At 39.0% G+C, this 22,283-nt stretch overlaps 1 long non-coding RNA gene across 6 annotated transcripts in view; it reads left to right on the forward strand.

Annotated features, from left to right (window-relative positions):
- The window catches only part of LOC110741680, a 165,423-nt gene that overhangs the window by 35,569 nt on the left and 107,571 nt on the right, over window positions 1-22,283 (forward strand). For 5 of the 6 annotated variants that reach the window (XR_004178685.1, XR_004178686.1, XR_004178684.1 and 2 more), the window contains exons 3-4: window positions 3,158-3,299; window positions 13,007-13,161. This is a non-coding gene — a long non-coding RNA (uncharacterized LOC110741680). The remainder of the gene's footprint in view (window positions 1-3,157; window positions 3,300-13,006; window positions 13,162-22,283) is intronic. The other variant, XR_002518329.2, reaches the window with a different exon arrangement.

Consider the following 22,283-nt stretch of genomic DNA (forward strand, 5'->3'; position numbering starts at 1 on the left):
AGAGCCAATAGAATGTATGTATATATGAAAGGGAGTTTCTTAGAATTAGCTCACATGATCACGGGCGAAGTTCCACAATAGGCCGTCTGCAAGCTGGGGAAGAAAGAAGCTGGTAGTGGCTCAGTCCAAGTCCAAAAGCCTCAAAACCATGGAAGCCAACAGTGCAGCCTTCAGTGTGTGGCCAAAGGCCTGAGAGACCCCCGCAAGCCACTGGTACAAGTCCCAGAGTCCAAAGGCCAAAGAACTTGGAGCCTGATGTCCAAGGGCAGGGGGAGCAAAAGGGAGCATCCTGCAATGGAAAAAGATGGAATCCAGAAGTCCCAGCAAGCCAGCTTATCCCTCCTTCTAGCCACACTGGCAGCTGATTGGATGGTGACCACCCACATTGAGGGTGAGTCTTCCTCTCCCAGTCCACTGACTCAAAGGTCAATCTCCGCTGGCAACACCCTCACAGACACACCCAGAAATAATACTTTACCAGCCCTCCAGGCATCCTTCAATCCAACCAAGTTGACACCTAATATTAACCATTACATTGACCTAATACATGTTAAGCACTTAGAATGTTGCCTGATATACAGTAGATTCTAAGTAAATATTAGCTGTTACTATCATCACATCATTCACTTCATTTCACTCACAGCATTTACTAAAGCAGTGAAGGTGGAGGTGGGAAGATTGTTTCTCATGCAGATGCCAAGCCCCAGGGCCCTACGCACCTCTTGCCCTGTTGAGCTGTTGAGGCTTCACAGGAGGGAGGCACCTGCAGAATGAGCTTGATGGAGCCCATCCTGCCATATCTCTGAGCCGGGATGAGGCCCTTTCCAGTGGCTGAGCCCCAGAATTTCCCCCTGGGGGTGGCGTCACCTGGAAATGATGGCATTGGTCAGGTGAACTAGGACTTGCGGCTATTTCTGCAGCTTTCATGTACAACAATAGCTTGGGAATAAATTCACACTCAACTTGGCTTCTCAGACTATGCTATAGATTCATTATTTTAAAAGTATCATGAAATTTAAGATACCACTTTTATATTCATTTGGCTATAATATTTTCTTAAAAATTCCATTTGTGTGACCTCCCTGAATTAAAGCCATGTGGAAGCATTAATTCATAGCCCTTTAAACCCGTATTTGTGAACACCTTTGGTCAACAACTCTTTCTTTTGTTTTGACTCCGTGTCCCGGCAGCCAAAATGTGATTGCAGTTCCAAGGCGAACCTCATGTATGTATTCTGATTCTGATGGTGTTCAGCTCTTGAATATCCACTACCAAAATGCTGGTGGGCATGTCTTACTGTTTCAGTGTGATTTAGTTCTTCTGCCTGGCTGCAGCCAGGATAAAGAATAATAGAAAATGAGGCTCTGCATTCCAAATGAAATGTAAACAAATCCCTTTGCCTTTGGTTGTTCTCTGGTTCCCAGTTACAGTTGCTCCAACAATAGTCATCCCTCAGTATCTGCTGGGTATTGATTCTAAGACCCCCTTAGGTACCAAAATCCATGTTTGCTTTTAAGTCCTTTATATAAAATGTCATAATATTTGCATAAAATCCACCCAATCCTCCCGTATACTTTAAATCATCTCCAGATTACTTTTAATACCTAACACAATGTAAATGCTAAGTAAATAGTTGTTATACTATATTTTTATTTGTATTTTTTTTTACTGTTTTTTAAAAAATATTTTTGATCCTTGGTTGGTCAAATCTGTGGATGTGGAACCCGTGGATAGGAAGGACCGGCTGTACTGTGAGCCTTTTGGGAATCATGTTTTATCTTTCTTTACATCTCCATGGTGCTCAGTACTTACAAAGTATCTCATAAAAACCTCTGATTGTGCTTTGATAAGTAAATGCTTGTTGAGTGCATGAATAAAAACCAGTAATCTTTTTGTACTCCTTTTTTGGGTGGTCACAAGACAGGTTCTCTGTACTCTGCTGTCCTTTTTCCTATCCAAGCTCATGTTCAACTTTAAACTGGCAAGAGGTTCATAACAATCATAGCTCAACTTTTGCAATTCATGGATAGTAAAGCTTAAAACAAAACAAAACTCCTGGGGACTAACATATGGTTTTCAACTTATTCCAATAAGAAAGTTCATTAAAAATAACCAGCATTGTGCTATGCTGAATAATGGCCTTCAAAGATGTCCACGTCCTAATCCTTGGAACCTGAGAACATGTTACCCTTATGTAATAAAACTGACTTTGTAGATGCGATTTGGTTCAGGATCTTGAGATAGGGAGATGATCCTTGATTATCCAGATGGGCCCAATATAATCACAAAATATTTTTAAGAGGGAAGCAGGAGGTTGACAGTCAGAGAGAGGTTGGAAGATGCTAAGCTGTTGGCTTTGAAAATGGAGGAAGGGTCCGTGAGCCAAGGATGCAGGCTACTTCTGTAGGCTAGGAAGGGTAAGGAAAGGGATTCTCCCCAGAGCCTCCCAAAGGAGCACACTCTTGCCCATCCATTTTGGAATTCTGACCTCCAGAACTGGAAAATAATACATTGTAATTTTTTGAGCTGTCTGTCACATTTGTGGTAATTTGTTGCAGTAGCAATAGAAAATGAATACAGTCATCTATATATTCCATCATTCCATTAAATGGAGAGTTTGTTTGTTTGTTTTGAGACAGGGTCTTTCTCTGTCATCCAGGCTGGAGTGCAGTGGAATCATGGCTTGCTACAGCCTTGACCTCTAGGGCTCAAGTGATCCTCCCACCTCAGCCTCCTGAGTAGTTGTGACTACAGATGTGTGCCACTATGCCCAGCTGATTTTAAAATATTTATTTTGTAGAGACAGGGTTTCACCGTGTTGCCCGGGTTGGTCTTGAACTCCTGGCTCAAGCAATCCTTCCCCTTGGCCTCCCAACGTGCTGGGATTACAGGCGTGAGCCACTGCATCCAGTCAATAAATCTTTAAGGTCAAAAAAGCAGGGAGATGAGATCTCCTAAAAGCACATTGGCAATTTTGCATGATATACAAACGTACAGAGAGGTACATGTATTTGGGGGCTATCAAGGCATGGATCTGTTGTTCTCAGCTGTTCTGAAGACAACAGGGGAAGATACCATTGTGGGTGTGTGAAGGAAGCCCAGAGCTACCAAGTGAATGTCAAGCAACGTAAAAAGTCAGCCCAGCCTCTATCCACAGGTGCAAAGCTGCTTGCCACAGCCTTCTCTCATGTGTGAAGGCATAGCTCTCCTACTTCTGAGCACTTTCCATTGACTTCCAGAAACATGCTTGATCCATCACTGGAGAATATGACTTGCTTTTTCAAGGGGAATTGAATTAGGTAAGTTCCATAAGTTTAATTTAAGTCTATATGAAATCTATTAAGCGTATTCAGATTCTATTCCAACACATTTTAGAGTTCATGGATAACAAGTAAATGTCTAGACTAGCTTTGCAGAAGCCCTCTACTTTCAGAGTCTATTCAGATTCTTTCTTTAAAATATCTACATTTTTCTCTTGCATAAATCTTTTTAAAGAGATTCTAGTGACAGGGCCTGAGTGCTTTGCTATATTCACTGTGAAATATCTTCATTCTTAACTATCTTTTCAAATTGAAGACTGTAGAGGTGTGATCAACTTAGTGAGCCTAATTCTCCCTGGCAGTTCCTTGCACTGGGTGGAGAAGGGAAAATGAGGCTCATTCTTGTGGCAGGAAATAGCCACGCCTTCACCTAGCACTGCATAAGGCTGCTCCATGCTGATTTCCTCACAATGGCGATATGGACAGACAGCGCAAGAAACACGTTATTTCTTTCATAAGCTTCAAAGTCATGGGAACAGTACTGTGCTGATGAACTTCAAAGTCATGGTAACAGTACTGTGCTGATGAGCTTGACCTCTGAAGTCAGACAGACCTGGGTTCCAATTCTGACTCTGCCACTGATTAGCTGTATGATATTGGTAAGTTGATGATCTCTCTAAGCATCAGTTTCCTTATTTGGGATGATATTAGCACGATCTATGTCATTGTGAAAGTTGAATGGACTGGGAGCCGTGGTGGCTCAGGCTGGTTGTCCTGGCACACAAGGAGGCAAGGCTACACGTTCAAGGCCAACCGGGACAACATTAAAAGCTTTACATCCTTAAAAAAAGAAAATTGAATGGAAAGCACTCAGCACAGAGTACTTAATATTAATGGTACTTAATGATCATTCAATAAATATTAATGGTACTTAATGATCATTCAATAAACATTGCTTTAATATTGTCTAGGTATCATTTATACAAGTTTTGGAGATGTTGGATGGCTAATATTCTCTGTATGCTAAAACTCCAAACCTTTTCCCTTCCTTCTTGCATTGATATCTGAAGATTCATTTGATAGGAGGCAGTTGTTGCTCAAAGGAGTTAGCATCTAATGGATGTTCTCTGGCAACTTGGGTCCCTCTGGAATTACACATTAGATAGCTCGGGTGATGGGGGCATTGGCTGATAGTTTGATGTTTGCTTTAGAATGTGTGTGCTATTTCTGTGGAAATCCCCTTTATGTCTATGAAGCATCCACATGTCAAAAGTGATTTTCCTCTTCATTCTTTCTCACTTCTCCTGCCATCCTTCTGACCCCCTTACAGGACAGCAGGACAAGAGCTTCATTATTCCTTTTTCTCAGGTTTACTTGAGAGACTTCTGTCTTTGCCACACTTGGTACCCAGACCATCTGGAGGCTATTGAAAGGGAAGGATCAGTCCATGGTGAGAGTCATTCATTTCTCCCTCCAGCTCATTCCTATCTGGATATTGGCAGTCAGCACTCTACTAGGCTCACAGTTCTTGTTTTGTTTTTCAAACAGGCAGCTTGATGTCATGGGGCCCCATACACCTTTACCCTCACCTGCTGGCAAATGCTACTTGCCCATTAGTTCACCCTTAGATCAGTGTTGCACCATTTAATGAGACTTCTAAAAGTATCTTTTGCAGCAGAAACCTGTCTGTTGGAAACATATCCTGCATTTAGTTCTCTATCTCTCACTCTCACACTTTTTGTGTTCCCTGGATCATGATAGCATCAGCAAGTTGATATCTCGGCATCATCTTTGGTCCCCTTCATCCTTACTCCTATAGCCACTCAACCTTCAGATTCTGTTGCATCTGCCTCCACAATCCTCCTTGACTTTACTTTCTTCTTTCCTTCTCCACAGGCATTGTCCTAGTTCAGGCTATCTTATCTTGCCACCCGCAGTGCTTCTGGATTGACCTCTCTGCCTCCAGTTTTTTCCAGATATTGCAGAGAGTCATCTTTCTGAAACACACATCTGATCACCAATGATGCCTTGTTGTCCTGTGCATAAACTGCATGCTCTTCAGTGGAATTTACAGCGCTGTGCACCATGGCACAGTGGGTCACAGGGAGAACCTCGAAGTCAGGCATATGGGTTCAAAGGATGGCACCATCACTTACTAGCTATGTGATCTTGAATGAGTTGCTTTACCTTTCTGTGTCTCAAGTTATCTCAAAATAGAGATAATAATAGTACTTCATAAGATTGTTGTGAAGAGTAAATGTGATGATGCATGTAGATTTCTTTGACTGGAGCCTGATATATATTAAGCATTTCAAAATGTTAACTACTGTGACCACAACTGCTGCACAGCTAACTATAGATGCCCTAATAGCCCACTGCTGTTGTGGCTGGGGTACTGGCGAAAGGCTTAGGTTGTCTAGAAATCTTTCTTCCTTCAATATCTGCAGTGAAAATGGAACTGAAGGATATTAAAGAACTGCATCATTTCTGATTCCCAATCTAGGAAAAATACTAAGGAGATGATACCAGCATCTGGAGTGGGTGTGCATGGGAGGGAAAGGAGGAGGTGAAGATATGACTTGATGTATCACTTCAGCTAGAGATGTAATGCAGTGGAGTGGTTTTTACCACAGCTGAAACCAAGAGTGAAAGATGAATTTAACGGGTTCTAGATCAGTATAAACCAGGCTGACTTTCTCTAAGTCCAGCAGTGCATAGGGGCACCAAGCCTGTAAAAACTGGCATGGTTTCTGGGCTGTACAGACACTAATATTTCACACATTTGTAGTCGCCACCTTGTTGCATCAAAACCTCATCATTTGGACTCTGCAGCTGTAAACAAAAATTCTATGACTTTAAAAAATGCAATATATAAACTGAGTATAGGGAAAGTAATTACGTTTCAAAGGATAGCTTTCAAAATTTTGTAATGTTTTCCATCCCTAAATTTTCTTAGCCTAAATAAAAGCCTTTATATTCCTAAAGAGGGTCCATTATCTGATTATTTTAAAGTGAGCTTTCTAGAACTATGCCATTTTTGTATAAAAGTTAATTAGATAAGGCAGCCTCTACAGTTTTTTCTTATCTATTTATATGAATGAGACCATCCTTTGAAAAATGTGCGTTCTGTAGTGGCCCACTGAAGGGAAATTAGACAAATGCAGCCAAGAGAACCCTTGTCACACCGACCAGCCAAGGTGATAAGAATGCCAATTAAATGCTCACCTGGTTTGTTTCAAGATGGGAGTGTATTTATTTCATTCAAAGATTTCTTGGATTCACCTTCTAGAAGATTCCTTTGTTTGGGATTGCCCTAGATCAGTGGTTCTTAGCCAAGGAGGATTTTGCCTCCAGAAGACATTTGGCAATGTCTGAAGATGTTTTTAGTTTTCACAACTTAGAGGGGTGGGTGTTATAGGCATCTACTGGGTAGAGGCCAGGGATGCACTGAACATCCTACAATGCATGGGACAGGCCACCACAGTAGAGGACTGTCCAGCACCAAATGCAGTTGTGAGACCCTGGAATAGATGTTTTTGGCCTAGCGGGATAGTCTGGGTGAGGCTTCTTCCGGTGCTTATCCTGAATATCCATCCAGAATAGCTCTAGATAGGGCTTAGTCCAAAAAGGTCTCCAGTGAACTCTCGGGGCTAGGGAAATAAGTTTTCTTGTTATTCCCCTAAAATCTCCCTCACTTGTTTACTGAGTTCTAAAATTATATCAAAATTTGAAATGAAGTTTAAATTGTGACTATGTCTGAGAAGGAGGACAGGTTGACTTCAATTAAAAAAAAAATACATGGACAGTTACATTTTCTTTTTCTTTTCTTTTTTTTTTTTTTTTTTTTTTTTTGAGGCGGAATCTGGCTCTGTTAACTGGGCTGGTGCCATCTCACTGCAACCTCTGCCTCCCAGTTCAATTGATTCTCCTCCTGAGTAGCTGGGATTACAGGCACGAGCCACGTGCCTGACTAATTTTTGTACTTCTAGAAGAGATGGGGTTTCACCATGTTGGCCAGGCTGGTCTTGAACTCCTGACCTCAAGTGATCCACCCTCCTCAGCCTCCCAAAGTGCTGAGATTACTTGTGTGAACCACCACGCCCAGCCTATAATTTTCTTGACGAGCAATTTTGATGAGGTAGGGAGAACACAAAGTCCCTAGGCAGGGTTGCCAGATTTAGCAAATAAAAATACAGAACATCCAGGTAATTTGGATTTTAGATAGTCAAGAAATAATACTTTAGTGTATGTCCCAAACATAAGACGTATTTATACTAAAAAGTTATTTGCTGTTTATTGGAGCTTCACATTTAATTGAATATCCTGTGTTTTATCTGGTCACTCTGTGTCTGAGTGATTAGAGAAGGTGAAGGTAATTCTTGAAGAAGAGAAAAGAAGCCCAAGAGTTGGGGGCCTATAACATGTATTGCAGCTGTGATCAACTTATTTAATCTCTCTGTTCTTGAGTTTTGTCAGGTGTTAAATGGGGGTAAAAATAGTACTCACTTTATAGAGAAGTTATGAGGATTGTTAGTTAATACATATAAAGTACTCAGAAAAATACCTGACTACGTAAAAACATTTTCCATGTTAGCTATTATTATTATTATTAGGACTATAAGTATTATTCCAGGGCAACTGGGTGCATCTTGGTCTGGTCTTTTCTCTTTTGGACTACTGAAATTACTTTTATCATTTGGCAGGGTAGCAAGTGAGGAATCCCTTCCCCCAGCTTTTCCAAGGGAGTTACACATGTGGCTATTATTTGGTACTACTATTGGGTAACAGACAACCTCCAAACCAAGGCACCCATTTTGCCTTGAGAAAGATTAATTGCCAAGAAGAACCATCTGCATTTCAGAGTAGCCCCATGTTTGATTTCTGCCAGTTGCCAACCTGACAGTACTTGCTTTAATCCTGTCAGATATCAAAGGTGAGTTACAGTCACTGTGGAGAAAGAATCTGTGTCCGTACAAGATAATTTGTCACGCTGATTCTGCAGTGAAGAATGATTAGAGTTCTGGGTAGAGCAATTTTCCTGTGGATATCTGAATCTATATCTATAGCTGAATGTAGCAAAGAGTTTCTTCGATATAGGGTTTAAAAAAATCCTTTTCACAGAGATGTCTGAAGTATTCTATTCTTCTTTTCAAAAACCTTTAGTAACTTTTTCTTACCTACAGAAGAATAGAATTGTATGAGATCACCCAACATCTGAAGGGAGACCAGGGTAAGATTAACCCGGAAGAAACCTAAGAAGGAGTACAGGAGAAGAGGGACAGAGTTTTATCTTGAAGCCAATGCAGAAGAGCATTTCAAAATAGAAGGGTGGGTAAACAGTGCCAAATTCTTAGGGTTAGGAACCTGTTGGGAGGGAGTTTAAGAAGACTTTTGATCTAGATAATTACATAAATTGTTACTTTGACACACTTTTATCTGCTCCTAACACACAGTAATGACAGCTAAAATATAAAAGAAGAAAACTCAAAAGATACATTTAAGCTAAAAGATACAGTCACTGAAATGAAAAAAAGCAAAAATCCTCACTAGGTATAATGAGTTACAGTTTTAACACAGTTAAAAAGAGCATTAGAAATTCGGAAGATAGTATAGAATAATTAACCCAGAAAACAGAACAAAAACATAAAGAGATTCAGAAATATGAAAAAGGCGTTAAGAGACACAGCAAGTAGATCTATGATTTTCCATATTTTTAAGAGGAGTTCCAAAGGAAGAGACTGAATAAAATGCTAGATATTTTAAGAGGTATTTTACATTTTTCCTGAATTAAAGACATGACTCCTCATAGCAAGTGTGCACTTATGAACTCAAAATTACAAGTAGGACTAGTAAAGATAAATTCACATTGTTGTGGGCTGAATTGTGTTCCACAAAAGATATGTTGAGGTCTTAACCTTTGGTACCTGTGAATCTATTTTTGCACATAGGATCTTTGGTGATGTAAGCAAATCATACTGGATTAGGATAAGCCCTAATTCTGTGAATGGTGACTTTGTAAGAGGAAGAAGAGGGATATTTGGACACACAGATACAAAGGAAACACAGGGAAGAAGTCCATGTTAAGGGAGAGACAGAGATTGAAGTGATGCAGCTGCAAGTCAATGAACACGAAAAATTGCCAACAACCATAAGAAGTTAGGAAAGAGGCAAGGAAGGATTCTTTTCCACAGCCTTCAGAGAGAGCATGGCCCTTCTGACAATGTGTGCTATAAAACCCTTTGAGAACAGTTTGACAATTTATTAAAAGACTAAAGATACACTTACCATACAACTCAGCCATTTTACTCCTAAGTATTTATGCAAGGTAAATGAAAACATGTACACACAGAGACTTGTACATGAATGTTCATAGCAGCTGTTTGTGTAATATTCAAAACCTCCCAAAGTGCAAATAGCCATCAACTGTTAAAATAAATAAATTATGGTATATCTATGCAGTGAAATAGTACTCAGTGATGAAAAGGAATGAACTATTGATATACACAATTGTCAGGATCCATCTCAAAGTCACTATGCTGAGTGAAAGAAGCTAGGTATAGCAAAGAATACATATCAAATTATTCCATGTATTATATGTAACATTTTAAGAAATGCAAACTAATACACAGTGACAGAAAGGTAAGTAGTTGTGTGAGGACAGGGGTGGAGGGAGGTATGGATTATTAAAGGGCACCAGGAAATTTTGGGGATGATAGAAATGTTCATTATTTTGATTGTAGTGATGTTTTCAAAGGTGTATGCATGTGTCAAAGTTCATCAAATTGAACCCTTTCAACAGGTACAGTTTATTGTATGTCAATTACACTTCAATAAAAAAGCAAAAAAGGTATACTCATTAAAAGATATATAAGAAATGAATCAAAACCATAGACTGGTGGAAAATATTTGTGATACCTGTATCTGACAAAATGCTTAGATCTGGACTGTATAAAGAACTCAACTCAAAAATAGAATGATTAGTGACACAAAAACAAATGAGTTATGAAAGGCCAGTAAGCTCATGTAAGGCTGCCCAACGTCATTAGACGTTAGGGAAATACAATAAAAATTACAAGGAAATACCACTTCATACTAAGTAAAATAGATAAAATAAAAAAGATACACAATAAGAAACGTAAGCAAGGATGTGAAGCAACTGTGATTCTCATACATTGCTGCTGAGAAAATAAAATTAGGTAATCTGAAAAACTGTTTTTCAGTTTCTTCTGAACTTTATTATGAAGTTAAGTATATACCTACTCCATGACTTATAGGTATTTACACAAGAGAAATGAACACATACGTCCATAGAAAGGCTTTTATGAGAATATCAATAGCGGCTCTATTCATAATAACCCGAACTTGAAACAAGTAAAATGTCCCTCGACAAGTAGAATAGATAAGCCAATTGTGGCATATTTAGGCATTAGAATAATACTCAGCAGTAAAAAGGGAGGAACTACGGATACACGGAACAACATGAACACACTTCTAAGACATTATTTTGATTAAAAGAAGCCAGCTGCAAAAGATTCTATTACTACATTTAAGATGGAAATAAAAACAATGGCTGCCTATGGGATGCTGGCGATGCTGGTGTGGGGGGTAGGATTCAGCAAAGGGGCAGGAAGAAACCTTCTGAGGGATAGAAATGTCCTATATCTTGCTCTTAAAATCTATGTATTTTGTTGTAGGTAAGCTGTACCTCACTGAAAACATATTTTAAAAAGCAAGGACCAAAGAGCTAATGCAAATGTGATGAAATGTTGGTAATTGTTGAATCTGGGGAATGGGCTTATGGGGATTTATCAAACCATTCTCTTGACATCCTAATCCCCAGAATCTGTGAATATGTTACCTTACATTGCAAAAGGGAATTTGTATTTGTGACAAAGGTTAAGGACCTTGAGATGGGGGAGATAATCCTGAATGAATCCTTAAAAATGGAGAACTTTTCTTGGCTATGGTCAGACGAGGTACGACTATGGAAGAATGGTCAGAGATGAAACATTGCTGGGTTTTGAAGACGTAGGAAGGAGCCGCGAGCAGGGAACAGGGGTGGCCTCTAGAAGCTGGAAAAGGCAAGAAGAGGGATTCTTCCTTCTATGCTCCATAAATGCACCCCAGTCAACACTATGATTTTAGTTCATTAAGACCCATGTCGAACTTCCAATCTACAGCAATGTAAAACAATAAATATGTGTTGTTCAAGCCACTAAGTTGGTCACAATTTGTTACAGTAGCAAAAGAAAAGCAATGTATGCATATAACTGATAAAATATTGATATCAATAATATATGAAATATATGAATAATTCCCACAAATCAATAAGAAAAATGCGCAATACACAATGAAAACAGGATATAAATAGAACATTAACAAAAAATAAAATGCAGAAATGTCTATTCAATTTCTGTGCCCATTTAAAAATCAAGTTATTTGATTTTTTTTGTTGTTGTAGGAGTTCTTTATATATTTTGGACACCAACCCCTTATCGGATATATAATTTGTAAATATTTTTCCCATTCCATAGGTTGTCTTTTCACTCTGCTGATTGTGTCTACTGATGAACGAAAGTTTTTGAGTTTGAAAGTCTCATTTACCTATTTTGCATCTGTTGCCTATTTCATGTCATTTCTAAGAAATCATTGCCAAATTCAATATCATAAAGCTTTCCCCCCTTTTCTTCTAACAGTTTTGTAAGTTTGAGGTCTTACCTTTGGGTTGTTAGCCCAAGTTAATTTTTGAACATAGTGTAAGATAAGGGTTCAATTTCATTCTTTTGCATGAGGATATCTAGTTTTCCCAATACCATTTGTTGAAGGCACTGTCGATTTTTGGTATTTTCAAATAACTAACTCTTAATTTTATGTAGTTTTCTATTGTTTTCCTATTTTCTATTTCATTCGTCTCTGCTCTAATCTTTATTTTCTCCCTTCTGCTAGCATTAGGTTTAGTTTGTTTTCCTTTTTCGGGTTCCTTGAGGTGTACAGTTAGGTTTTTAATTTGAGATCTTTCTTCTTCTTTTAATTGCATATGTTTATAGCTATAAACTCTCCTCTTAGCACTGCTTTTCCTACATCTCGTAAGCTTTGTTTTTATTTGTCTCAAGATATTTTCTAATTTCCCTTATGACTTCTTCTTTGATCTATTGGTTGTTTAAGATGGTGTTTTTATTTTTTTATTTTTTATTTTTTATTTATTTTTATTTTTTTAATTATTATACTTTAAGTTCTAGGGTACACGTGCATAACGTGCAGGTTTGTTAGATATGTATGCTTGTGCCATGTTGGTGTGCTGCACCAAGGTGGTGCTTTTAAATTTCCACTTATCTGTGTATTTCCAGTTTTCCTTCTGCTATTGATTTCTAGTTTATTTTTACCACTTTTAGAAAAAGATAGTTTCTGTAATATTGATCTTTTAAAATTCGTTGAGCTTTGTTTTGTGGCTGTATTTTTTTTAAGGAAGGACAGCTTAATTGCTTTTAGGTCCTGCATATGAAAATTCAAATTATAGTTATGTGTGAATTCGTGGACACAGCCATTGTTGTTACATCTCTCAATGGGGAATCTGGGAAGTATTACATAATCATGAATCACAAACACAAATCCTAAGTTAAGTCATCTATTTTACAACCATTCACTCAATGAAAATTACGTATGGAACCTACAATCATAGTCTCATAAAGTTATGTATTGGTCAAATTGGCCTTAGTGGTCACTTAATGTGTTCCCTTATGTTGCAGATGCAGAAAGAAGGAGTTCTGCTTCTTCCAAAGGAGTGACTCCCAAAGGAGCAAGAATTTACCATAGGTTATGGCTTGGATTATAACACACTGATGTTGTCTTTGAGGCCATCCACTGACGTCCTCACCCATGGCATAAGCAAGTTTTCCTGAAGGTATTATTGGATGTTTACAATTTCCATAGTCTAAAATTCAGAACTGTTTTTTAACTAGATTTATTCTTTAGAGAAGTTTTAGGTTCACAGCAAAATTGATCAGAAAGTATAGAGAATTCCTATACCTTCTGCCCCTATACAAGCACAGCTTCCCCAACTAGCAACATCCTGTACCAGAATGGTGCATTTGTTACAATCAATTAACCTAAACTGAAAAATCATTATCACCCAAAGTCCATAGTTTAAATTAGGGTTCACTCTTGGTGTTGGTATATTCTGTTTTAAAAAATGTGATATTAATACTTATATAAAATTTACCACTTAGCCATTTATAGCATACAGTTCAGTAGTGTTAAGTATGTTCACATTGTTGTGAAACAGATCTCCAGAACTTTTTCATTTTGCAGAATTGAAACTCTATACCCTTTAAATAACAACTCCATTTTTCCTCTTCTCCTCAGCCCCTTAGTAACCACCATTCTACTTTCTGTTTCTATGAATTTGACTACTCTAGGTACCTCATATGAGTGGAATCATACAATATTCATCTTTTTGTGACCAGATGATTTCATTTAGCGTGTCTTCAAGGTTCACCCATGTTGTAGCATGTGACAGGATTTTCTCCCTTTTTAAGGCTGAATCATATCCCGCTGTATATACAACATTTTGTTTATCCATTCATCCTTTGATGAACACTTGGGTTGCCTCTACCTTTTGGCTATTGTGGGAATAATGCTGCTATGAGCATGTTGAGACCCTGCTTTCAATTCTTTTGGATATATACCCACAAATGGGATTGCTGGATCATATAGTAGTTCTATTTTTAATTTTTGAGGAATTACCACACTATTTTCCATAGCAATTGCACCATTTTACAGTCCTACCAACACTAGTTCCAATTCCTCCACATCCTTACCAACACTTGTTATTCTTTTTTCTTTCTTTTTAAATAACAGACATTCTAACGGGTATGAGGTATAGAATTTAAAACTTGTGAATCTCTCTCACGGACTTCTTTCTCGTGACTGAACTTCCACAGGATTTTGTTTTTTCATTGTGTTAGGGTTAACTGCCAACTTCCTATTTAGGATTAGGACAAAAATTCTACAGACAAAACATGGGGGAAATGACATGTTTCCTAAGGAAGAGAAATAGACTTGTGAGATATTATGTATCAATGACTTATTCCTAAAAAGCTTTAAATTAGGGCAATTATCCTGGATTAGCCAGGTGGGCCAGATGTAATCATATGAGCCCTTGAAATCTTAAGAGGAAGGTACAGGGGAAGTCAGAGGTCTGTGAAGTATGAGAAGTGCTAAATCCACTATTGCTGGCTTCAAGACAGAGGGGAAACATGGGAACCATGAGAAGGAAATAAATTCTGTCGACAACATGAATGGACCAGAGAGTGGATTCTCCCTTAGAGAGCCCTGATACCCTGAGTTTGGACTTGGGAGATCCTAAGCAGAATCCCAGCCAAGTCTGCTGGACATCTGACCTATAAAACTGTGAAATAATAAATGAGTGTTGTTTTAAGCTGCCAGGTTTGTGGTAACTTATTGTGGCAGCAATAGAAAACCAAAGCACTAGATACTCATTATATGTGTTGAAAACAGTAGAATGTTTTCTCCAAATGAAATATTTGGATCACTGCAGAGCTTCTTTGGTCACATCTAGGGAGTGTGTGTGAGACTCCACTGAACATCTCTTCCAGGCATCCCCTGAAAGCATTTAAATAGATTCAGGTGTAGACATCCTATGAGTGGACCTGATCTCAATACTTAACTGCAGTGCACTGTGGCTGCTGTTACTTCATCATTCTCACTGGACTGTATAGTCCATAAGGGCAGGAGCCATTTCTTCTTAATTTTCCTTCCCCAAGAGCAAAACACAGTGCTGGCACAAGGTAGGCACTCAATAAACATTTTTATGAATGAATGTTAAGAGAGTTTGACAACTTATGTCTCCAGAGGACAATATTGGTTATGGGTAGAGGCAGAGCAAAGAACTAGAAGCACAGCAGTGAACAAGATAGGGAAGAATAGAATTTAATGGACAAAGGAATGTACAGTTTAATACATGCATAATTATTGTTTGTTTAAAAAATTTCCATGATATATTTCTCCTACCGCCACCACCAGTGGAATCAATTTCAGGAAGTAGGCTGACCATTGCATAAGTGGCTTGTGAAACATCACATCATAGCTCACATTCCCAACAACTTGAATAAATATGTGTGTGTGTGTGTGTAGTTTACCCCCCAAGGACAATTCTCCTGGCTTCCCTGCAGCTGAAGTCAGATTCGTGTTTAGTAATCTCGTGGTGACTATGTTTTCCCTGCGGGAATAGAATACACCAGGGTTGATGCCCCCCATGTGGAGAGGAGCTGAGACTCCGTGCAGCTTGGTGAGGTGTGGGTACCCAGACAGTCCAGGGAACTTGGTTCAAGCTCCAAGAACATGGAGATGGCCTGTGAGGCTGCGGCAGGAGAACACATACTACTGGTTATACCCCAAAGGCAAGCCAGAGGCAGGGGCTGTGAAGATGGCAAGCCACAGAGGTCTGTGAGGAAGGCAAGCCATAGGAGCATGCAGCAACTGGGAGGAACCTTAAGCACACACACCCCCAACTCATTTTTACGAAGACTGACTCTGTATTGAAAACTAATTAACTAAATGCCAGCCCATTCTCTTTTCTCAGTGCACTTCTTACTATTTTAGTCACTGTAATTGAGAGTAGGAACAATCTCCTCTGTGCCTGAAAAACAGCTCTTGGCCACTCTATTTTACATGATGTAGAAAAACATGAGGTGAATGTGACAACTGGCCTTCAAGGAATGACAACTGGCTGTATATCCAGTTTCACTGGTTTCACTCTGCAGTTTGTGATTTGTGCAGTTAGTGAAGTAGATCGCCACATGCTTTCAGGGTTTTTGTTGCCCCTGGTGCTGGAGCAGAGAACTATTATCAGGAGTGCATTTTATGACTTCAATCTAGGTTGTGAATTTGGGTCAGCCATTTTACCATTTAAAGTCTCCACTTCTTGTTATTAAACAAAACAAAACAACACAACAAAACAGAATAAGTCAAAGAGGAGATGAGAGGTGGAGGAACTTGAAAGTGCTTGGTTTTAAAGCTAGCTTCTGGACTTTTCTTATTTGATCACTTGATGATTTTGTCTACTTTCCATGAAGTCTAAATTTTATGGTGGGTTTGGAAGAAACATGTCTTCTATATTTGGGCAGATCCACGTTTTGTGGAACTTGAGCCTTAAGCAATGTCAGAAACCGTCTTTAAGAAAAAGAATACAGGCCGGGCATGGTGGCTCATGCCTGTTATCCCAGGACTTTAGGAAGCCGAGGAGGGAGGATCCCTTGAGGCCAAGAGTTTGAGACCAGCCTGGGAAACATAGAAAGACCTTATCTCTACAAAAATAAAAAGTAAAAAAATTTAACCAGGTATGGCAGAGCACACTTGTAGTCCCAGCTACTTGGGAAGCTGAGGCAGAAGGATGGCTTGAGCCCAGGAGTTAAAGGCTGCAGTGAGCTATGGTCAGGCCACTGCACTCCATCCTGGGTAAGAGAGAGAGCTCCTGTCTCAAAATAATAATAATAATAATAACAACAATAAGAGAAAGAAAGAAATAATTTTAAAAAACACAAAGGTGCCTACATTGGCAAATTTTACAAAAATATATGACCCTGTGAACACATCATCACTTCCAGGGCCCAGGAGTAGTCTGTGCAGTTGAGTGGCCCTGAATCTCGTGCTTTATGAATTCCTGGTCAATCCACATCTGCATCTACACATGAGAATCATGTTGCTTCCCTGAGAAGAATGGAGTGTGGCAAGAACAAAATACTGTATTAGTCCAATCAGACCTAAAATGAATCCCGCGCTTTTACAGATGAACAAAGGAGGAAACTGGGGTTCAGAGAGGACAAGTAACACCCAATATCACATATACAATCAGTATTAGAATCTGCTTCTTTTAACTTCAATTTTCAGACTGGTATTTCTGCTGTTTCCAGGAAAGCTTGTAAAACCAGAGAAAACAATAGGAGTAAATATGTTACAGTCTGTTTTTCCTTATAGAGGTACTGTATACACACAGCCAACAAGGAGGATACAGCCAACCCAGTAGAATCTGAGAAAGGACGAATGAGAGATTTTGCATCATCTGATCCCTTCCCTCTTTCCTGTTTTCAGAGGTTTACAAGGTGTGACTGCATGCTTTTTTTTTTTTTTTTTTTTTTTTTGTCAAGTTCAAAAGGACATTCATATCCAAATGAATGTTATCCTCTTGTTCCTTTCAAAGAAGATTCTTATTCCAAATTGCTGCCATTTTTAGAAACTTCTTTTTGGACTAACATTTTGTCAGTTTGAGTCACCCAACAAAATCAGTCCTTCAGGCATTTTTCTGTCTTCTTCCTTTCTTCTCTCCCTTCTTTCCTTTTTAATGAAAAAAACATATTATCCAGTTTATTCACCAGGCTTGGTGCTAAAATGATTTTTAGATGTTTCCAAAAAAAATCATGGCCATGATTAAAGGTTTAAAATTTGGTGTCATAAAAATATTAAAAATAATTCGATATAGATTCTGAAGAGGACTATAGTTTTCCCCTAAAACCTACAGCAGGAAGGGAAAAATTTGTTTTAAGTTCAAGGTAGGTAGATTTATATCTATATTAAAAAGACCTATGCAAGGTGGAAGAACATCTGACATGTGCCAGGCATTGTTCTAGATGGCTTCATGTGACACTTCTTACAATAATTTGCACTTATTCCTCCAACCTTAGGGAAACTGAGGCACTGAGAAGTTAGAAAACTTTCAGTGATAGAGATGAGGTTAAAACCTAGTCTGCTAGTTCCCAAATCAGCGCTCTTTCTCCCAGTCAACATACTTTACCTTATGCAGTCATCTACATGAATGTCTGCCTTGAATTCACAGTGGGTCTGCCAGATCCTATGTACTCCCAGCATAGGATATAACCAGGAAGGGAAGTCACAAAATCATCCTCAAAGAAGTTCAGGCCAAGGCCACCTGCCAGCCTTCAGGGAGAATTCATGAGTTACAGATTACCCAAGGACAGCTCTGGGAAAAGATGTAAAGCCCTTGTTGGTTTTTTCCCCTCACACAGAATGGCTTGAAACCTGTTTATTTCTCTGATTTGTTTCTGTCTGTCTTTGCCACCACCCCCTCTCAGGCATAGTTATTTTCACAATTATCCACATCCCTTCCAGCCCAACAAATCTCTTCTTCCAGAATAATTTTATGTTAACTCCTTTAGTCATTGCTTTGAACCTCATTTCAACATTGACTGTACCCTATTTTCCACCTTCTGCATTCCTAGTATTCTTTATTTCATGGGAATAAGCAATATAAGCAATTATGTATATATAGCAAATTCGACTGGAGCCTTCTCTCAATAACCAAGCTCTTCCTCATCATACACTGAAGTGTGGTGATGGTGAAATTTAGAGAAAGACATTTGAATGTCAGCATAGTAGTATTGACAGAGATTAAACCCCAGACATTTAGGTCAACTTTTATCTTGAGGAGTGGTCCTTGTGCATTTTGTACATATTTTCTGATATTCACCCACATTATTTATCTTGGAATGACCCATATGCTGAAATAAAGGTCTTTGAGAGGAGGGCATCTCTTCAACTCCTGCCAAGGGTCAACAAGTAGGAACATAGGGCTTTATACCAAGGTGGACCTGAAATTGAGGAAACTAGGTTCATCACCAATTGGCTCTGTGACAAAGAGCAAATTACTTAACTTTTTTGAGTCTCAGTTTCCTCATCTGAAGAATGGGATTATTATAGCTGTCTTAGAGGACTGTGTTAAGGACACAGGTTTTGAAGTTAGATCAAAGTCTGACTCCTACTCTGCCACTGATTAGTTGCATAGTACTAGGCAAGTTAACTTCTCTAGCCTTGTTTCTGCCTAGTAAAATGGAAGATAATACTTATTTTGTAGGATTGTTAGTAGGATTCAAATAAGTAATATATTTAAAGCTCTTAGTCTAGAATATAGCACAAAGCAAGCACTTAACAAATGATAGCTATTCTTAGAACTAATGAGATTGTGAATATCAAGTTTCCAGCATAATAACTAGCCCACAGTTGAGTTTCAATGAATGTTAATTCCTTTTTTTCCTCCCAGGAAGAAGTAGCAAAATAAATTGGATACTTAATGATTATCTTCCCCTTCAAGCTAATGTGCATAAGATTAACACTTCTCCATTTCCCACTACTTTGCATCTGGTGACACTTCTTACAAGGATTCATATGCCATGAGGACTGGCATTATGTTCAGGTGGAATAAAGAGCTGGTTACATCCTATAATTTCAGAAGCACTGCAAGCTTTATTTGCCACAAATGCATATCCTCTAGCAGACTTCTTAGAGTTGGAATAGTGCTTTTTAAGAGGATTTTCTTTGGGTTACAACACTATTTCCAGAAAGTTTTTGTTAAAGTGCAGTTGTCTTACCTGAGTAGGATAACATATACCCTGTCATTCACACATCAGCATGGATTAGTCCAGTAAAGACCATGCAGGACTAGAATATGGGAATGGTGAATTTTAAGAAAGAAGAACTGTAAAATTGGGAGCTGTCTAGAGAAGCAGTAATAGGCTTAAGCAGCCAGGAGTTTCCTAAATCAGCCCAGGGTGGACTTGGTCCACTTCCACAATTTGCCTTGAGGGTTCTCCTGTAGGAAGGAGCAGAGATTGAGAAGACCCAGAGAACCTTTCTCTGGAGGCCTCTAAGGACTCTGTGGATGGTGGAGTTCAGTAACATGGACACTGCTCACTAAGCCTAAGGCAGTAGCAGATTATGATGACAGGTTCTGATGTGGCTCTGTCATGTCTTATCAAATGCAAATTGGAGAGTGCTTAGCTCTGGTGGAAGTTTGTGTGAAATGGGTCACAGAAAGAATAAAGAGCATGACAGAAATACCAAGTATAGCTAGATCAGGTCAAGTAGTCAAATAACTAAAACTCACAGAGACTGGAGTTCACATGTTGGGATTCAGACAACAAAGATAATGATGTAACTCCAATGTCACACTTAGAAGTGGCTGGAAAGTCAGGATGTCTGAGGATAGGTTGTTAGCAAATAAGAAATGGAAATACAAAGTTTTTTTTAAGCCTTAAGAAACACAGGGTTTGAGGAACAGCAAGCTATGCAGAAAGAGCTCTTTTTGTATTTAAACTCTAATGTTGAGCTTAAAGACTGGTCTTTTGAATTAATCCAGTTGGACAAAAATTAAGAAAAAAGAATTTTAAGGAAATGGACAAAGTCTTCAAGAAATATGGGATTATGTAAAGCAACCAAATCTATGAATTATTGATATTCCTGAGAGAGAAGGAGAAAAAGTAAACAACCTGGAAAACATATTTGAGGGAATAATTCAATGAAATTATCTTAATCTCACTAGAAAGGTAGACATCCAAATATGAAAAATCCAGAGAACTCCTGTGAGATATTATACAAAACAAATATCACCAAGCCATATGGTCACCAGACTGTCCAGTAAAGAAAAAATCGTAAAAGCAGCTAGAGAAAAAGGTCAGATCTCATACAAAGGGAACCCCATCAGTCTAACAGCAGTCTTCTCTGCAGAAACCTTACAAGCCAGGAGAGATTGAAAACTTATTTTAAACATTCTTTACGGAAAGAAATTCCATTCAGGATTTTCATACCCTGCCAAACTAAGCTTCATAAACAAAGGGGAAATAAAATCTTTTGCAGACAAGCAAGCACTAAGGGAATTTGTTACCATTAGACCAGGCTTACAAGAGATCCTTAATGGCTGGTCCGAGTACAGTGGTGTTTACAACTAATTGATCACAAGAGACCCTTAAGAGAGTTCTAAACATAGAAATGAAAGAATGATACCTGCCGATACGGTTTGGCTTTGTGTCCCCACCCAAATCTCATCTGAATTGTAATCCCCACATGTCAAGGGAGAGACCTGATGGGACGTGATTGGATCATAAGGGCTGTTTCCCCCAGGCTGTTTCTGTGGTTGTTAGTGAGTTCTCACAAGATCTGATGGTTTTATAAGAAGCTCTTCCCTCTTCACTCCCCCCTCTCTCTTGTCTGCTGCCATGTAAGACGTGCCTCTTCCCCTTCCAGCATTATTGTGAGTTTCCTGAGGTCTCCCCAGCTATGTGAAACTGTGAGTCAATTAAACCTCTTTTCTTTATAAATTACCAAGTCTTGGGTAGTATCTTTATAGCAGTGTGAGAATGGACTAGTACAGTTAATTGCTACTGGTATAGTAGGTTACTGCTATAAAGATACCTGAAAATGTGGACATGACTTTGAAACTGAGAAATGAGCAGAGGTTGGAACAGTTTGGAGGGCTCAGAAGAAGATAAGAAGATGTGGGAAAGTTTGAAACTTCCTAGAGACTTGTTGAATGATTTTGAATAAAATGCTAATAATGATGTGGACAATGATGTTCAGGCTGATGTGGTCTCAGATGGAGATCAGAAACTTCTTGGGAACTGGAGCAAAGGTCATTCTTGCTGTGCTTTAGCAAAGAGACTGGTGACATTTTGCCCCTGCCCTAGAGTTCTGGGGAACTCTGAACTTGAGAGAGATGATTTAAGGTATCTGGTGGAAGAAATTTCTAAGAGCAAAGCATTCAAGATGTGACCTGGACTATTCTGGAATCATTCAGTTTTATGCATTCACAAAGAGATGGTTTGAAATTAGAACTTATGTTTAAAAGAGAAGCAGAGCATAAAAGTTTGAAAAATTTTCAGCCTGATGATGTAATAGAAAAGAAAAATCCATTTTCTGGGGAAAATTCAAGCCAGCTGCAGAAATTTGCATAAGTAATGAGGAGCCAAATGTTAATCACCAAACAATGGGGACGTTGTCTCCAGGGCATGTCAGAGACCTTCATGGCAACACCTCCCATCACAGGCCCAGAGTCCTAGGAGGAATAAATGGTTTCATGGGCTGGGTCCAGGGCCTTTCTGCTGTGTGCAGACTTGGGGCTTGTGCCAGTCACCCCAGGCATGGCTAAAAGGGGCCAAGGTACAACTCAGGCCATTGCTTCTGAAGGTGCAAGCCCCAAGCCTTGGTAGCTTCCATGTG

Source organism: Papio anubis, chromosome 15 (genome assembly GCF_008728515.1).
Source record: "Papio anubis isolate 15944 chromosome 15, Panubis1.0, whole genome shotgun sequence".
In the NCBI taxonomy this organism is placed as follows: domain Eukaryota; kingdom Metazoa; phylum Chordata; class Mammalia; order Primates; family Cercopithecidae; genus Papio; species Papio anubis.